This window comes from Bison bison, unplaced genomic scaffold (assembly GCF_000754665.1).
Source record: "Bison bison bison isolate TAMUID 2011002044 unplaced genomic scaffold, Bison_UMD1.0 scf7180017864324, whole genome shotgun sequence".
NCBI lineage: Eukaryota > Metazoa > Chordata > Mammalia > Artiodactyla > Bovidae > Bison > Bison bison.
In genome coordinates, this window is record NW_011494896.1 from 1,896,865 (window position 1) to 1,901,843 (window position 4,979).

The window sequence follows — 4,979 nt, forward strand, 5'->3', positions numbered from 1 at the left end:
TCCCCCGTCCCTGGGATTCTCCAGGCAAGAACACTGGAGTGGGTTGCCATTTCCTTCTCCAAGGCATGAAAGTGAAAAGTGAAAGTGAAGTCGCTCAGTCGTGTCTAACTCTTGGCGACCCCATGGACTGCAGCCTACCAGGCTTCTCCGTCCGTGGGATTTTCCAGGGAAGAGTACTGGAGTGGAGTGCTGTTGCCTTCTCCAAAAAATTAATGAGTTATAGCTAAAAATAGTACCTAGAGGGAAATTTTAGAGCTTTAAATGCCAATATCAGGGGGGGAAAAAGAATAAAAGTCCTAAAACAATAACAAAGTTTCTCCTTAAGAAACTACAACAGGAAAAGCAAACAGAATTCAAAGCAAGCAAAGATTAGAGTAGAAATCAATAGACCTATAACAAATCAAAGAATTGAATTAGTAATTCAAAATCTTCCCACCAAGAAAAGCCCAGGCCAAGAATTCTTCATGGGTGAATTTTATCAAATATTTAAAGTATTAATAATACCAATCCTTCACAAACATTTTCAGAAAATGGAGGATGGAATACTTCCAAAATCATTCCATAATACTGGTACTACCCTGATATCAAAACCAGATAAAAAGCAACACACAAAAACTGCAGACCAATATCCTTCATGACTATAGATGCAAAATTCTAAACAAAATATTAGCAAGCCAAATGTATCAATATAAAAGAATTAAACACAACAAACAAGTGGAATTTATCTCAGGAATGCAAAATTGTTTTAACATTTAAAAACTGATCAACATAGTACATGATCTTACTAGAACAAAGGACACAAACCACCAGATCATGTCAATGGATGTGGAAAAAGCATCTTAAAATACCCAACACCTGTTTATGATAAAACTTTCAACAAACTAAGAGAACATCCTCAACCTAATGAAGAGCCAACAGCTAACATCATCCTTACAGGTGAAAGAATGAATACTTTATCCCTAAGATCTGGAAGTTTGTTTCCACCACTTCTGGTCAACATTGAGGGTCTAGCCAATCAATTAAAAAAAAAAAGTAAAAGGCATTCAGACTGGGGGGGTGGGGGGAGAGTAAAACTGCCTTTATTTACAGATGGCGTATTCTTGTAAGCAGAAAATGCCAAAGAACAGAACAGCACTTGCTTTGCTCTTTCCCTCCCTTCCTCATTCCCTCTCTCTCTCCCCTAACAAATGAGTTTAGGAAGCTCATAGAAAGCAAGGTCAATGTACAAAAATCAACTATATTTCCATAGACTAGCAGTGAACACTAGCAATAAAATTAAGAAAACACTGCATTCACAATACCATCAAAAAGAAAAAAAATACGTAATTTAATGGCATCTGGTCCCATCACTTCATGGCAAATAGATGGGGAAACAGTGGAAACAGTGTCAGACTTTATTTTGGGGGGCTCCAAAATCACTACAGATGGTGACTGCAGCCATGAAATTAAAAGACGCTTACTCCTTGGAAGGAAAGTTGTGACCAGCCTAGATAGCATATTCAAAAGCAGAGACATTACTTTGCCAAAGAAGGTCTGTCTAGTCAAGGCTATGGTTTTTCCAGTGGTCATGTATGGATGTGAGAGTTGGACTGTGAAGAAGGCTGAGCACCAAAGAATGGATGCTTTTGAACTGTGGTGTTGGAGAAGACTCTTGAGAGTCCCTTGGACTGCAAGGAGATCCAACCAGTCCATCCTAAAGGAGACCAGTCCTGGGTGTTCTTTGGAAGGAATGATGCTGAAGCTGAAACTCCAATACTTTGGCCACCTCATGTGAAGAGCTGACTCTTTGGAAAAGACTCTGATGCTGGGAGAGATTGGGGGCAGGAGAAGGAGATGACAGAGGGTGAGATGGCTGGATGGCATCACCGACTCAGTGGACGTGAGTTTGAGTGAACTCCAGGAGTTGGTGATAGACAGGGAGGCCTGGTGTGCTGCAGTTCATGGGGTCCCAAAGAGTCGGACACGACTGAGCAACTGAACTGAACTGAAGAGGTACAAATCTTGCACAATGAAAACTATAAAACATTGATGATAGAAACTAAATTTAAGGGTAATGTTCCATGTACATGTTTAAGATTCAATATTATCAAGGCTGCAGTTCTCTCCAAATTATTTATAAATTCAACACTAGACCTATCAAAATCCCTACAGCCTATTTTTGTAAAAATTCACACATTGATCCTAAAATTTATATGCAAATGTAGAATAGTAAAAACTTTTGAAATGATGATGTACATGATCCAATTTCAGAACTTTCCATAAAGCTACAGTAATCAAGACCATGTACTCATATAGATCAATGAAACAGAGTTGAGAATTCAGAAATGAGTCCTTCATTTATGGTAAGCTGATTTTTCAGTTACCAAAGTGAGTGGAGGAAAGGTGATCTTTTGAAGAGATGATGCTGGGGACAACTAGATATCCACATGCAAATATATATATACACACATAGAGAAAGAGATACTTATTTCACACCATATACAAAAATTAACTCAAAATGGACCACAGATCTAAATGTAAGAGCTAAAATCTGTACAATTTCTAGAAGGAAATATAGCCAAAAAGTCTTTGTGACTGATTGAAGAGATTCTTAGATACAGTTTAAAAGCATGATCCATAAAAGAGAAAATAGATAAATCGTATCTCATTAAATTTTTTAACTTCTGTACTTTGAAACAAACCATTAAGGGAAAGAAAATGACAGGTAACAGATTGGGAGATAGTATTTGCCAATTATATATCTGATAAAGGCATTAGAGTCAGAATATATAAGAAATTTCTACAACTCAGTAAGATGACAAGATCCAACTGAAAAAAATGGGTAAAATATTTGAGTTGATATATTATAAATGGCTAACATGTACACGAAAAGATGTTTAACATTAGTTTTATTTAAATTAAAACTGCAATGAGATACCACTTCCCACTCACCAGAATGGCTATAATAAAAAAAGAGAGAAACAGTCTAAGTATTGGGGAAAATTAGAACCTCTTCTAGCAGGGCTTTGTCTAAGCACCAAGAAGTTGAGGGAAATTTCCCTCCATCTTTTAAAAACCTTCATTCTAACTCCCCAGCCTCTCATACTTGGTCCCAGAACTCAGCAAGTGTCCTTCAGTATAGTGGCTGTACCTGTGGGTGCTGTGGCGGTACCACCCAGATCCCTCGAACGGTCTAAAACACACATTCGTGGCCAGCCGCCAACAGTATTATCAGCTGCAGGCTCACAGCACTGCCTGGGAGCTGCACTTGACTGAAAGATGATGCTTCATCCAAGATTACGCCCTCATCCCCAGGGACAGCCTGCATCTAATGACTGGAGTCCAAAGATCCAAGCCCCTTGCCACAATTGCAGACACCCCTAAATGGCCATCCCAGCTTCACAGCTCCCTGGGAGATTGGCTAATGCTACTGCTGCATCTGTATGTATCACCATTTGGCTTCTGAAGCATCCTGGTTCTCTAGCTCCATCACAGTGTTGTTGAGATGACGCTCCAGTAAGCCTCCAAGTGCAAACCTCTGTTTCCTGAGAAACTTGACCTGCGACGTGAAACTGGCCAAACCTCTCAATTTTCCAATCTGTTGCGCCAGCCCCAATGTGACCACCAGGAGCCTCGCTGGGTTTCGTTTTCCCTCAGTAGAGAGCCTGCTGCAAGAACCAAGCCTGATCCTTAGTCCACGTCCCAGCAAACATGTCCTAGTAAATGCCCCCAGCAAACAAAACGGCCACTCACGTCAGGAGAACTCCTTCCTGTTCGGAATTCCTGTTCACCTAGTCCATGCTGCTCTCACAGCTCTCATATATCCTTAAACATATGATTCTTGAAACTTATCCATATTTTTATGGATGTTGCAGAGAGGGTGTTGGGCTGCCAATGACCTACTACATCCTGTCTAGAAGTGGAAGTTTCTAGACACAGATTTTCAAAATTTCAAATGTTACTTTTTTCTCTAACTTAATTGTAGTCAGAAAACTTGTGTTATTCAAATGTTTTAGAATTTTGCTGAAATTATATATGATCTTATATATAGTCAAATTTAATAAAATATTTCAGGTACTCTTAGAAAAATAAGGATGCTCACTGTTGGATGCAATGTCCTTATGTTCATGGGATCAAACTTACTGTTTTGTTCAAATATATATCTTTACTAATTTTTGTCTACTTGATCTGTTTCTGAAAGAAAAATAATAAAATTTCCTATCACTCTGGTAAACTTGTCAATTTTCCTTGTGGTTCTTTCCATGTTTGCTTTGTAGATTTTTGAACCATGTTATTTGATACATAACTTTCTGGTGAAGTGTAACTTTTGAAATTTTAAGTAATGATTTTATCTCTAGTCATGCCTTTGCTTCTACTTTTACTAAAAATGACACAGCTACACCATCTTGCTTAGTTCATCTCACTCTCCTATAATTCATTAGATATTTCAGCTCTTGTACTAGCTGACAAAAGGTAAAAACTAACAAATTATTTCTCCCACAGAACTACATTTCCACACACTATGAATCTATGGTTGAACTAACCTTAATATATACCACCATTTTATCAATTCCATAATAAAACAAAGTATCAAGTATCTAACTATTGTTACACAGTTCAAAATCATAAAATGTTAGATGTCTGATCAGTTCAGTAGTAGAAACTCTCTTCTATTTTGGTTGAAAAGACAAGGAAAAAATACTACACTTAAAAATAATAGTTAATAACTTCCAATAGGTGTGTTGAAGAACTACAAGGCATTCAAAAATTTTATAACTAAGAAATGTTTTCGCTACAAAGTATCTTTCCCTTTTTAAAGTTTACTAAATAAAAGGAACTATTCTATACATCCTGCACAAGATTAAGGCAACATGGAATTTCTAGTAGAAATTTTCCATAGCCTCTTCCCATTCTGTCTTCAGGCCCTCCCCTTCAAAACTGCATCCCAAGTGTAAACAGATTGTAAAGCTTTTTTGTCTAAAAATATTACACGCACACAC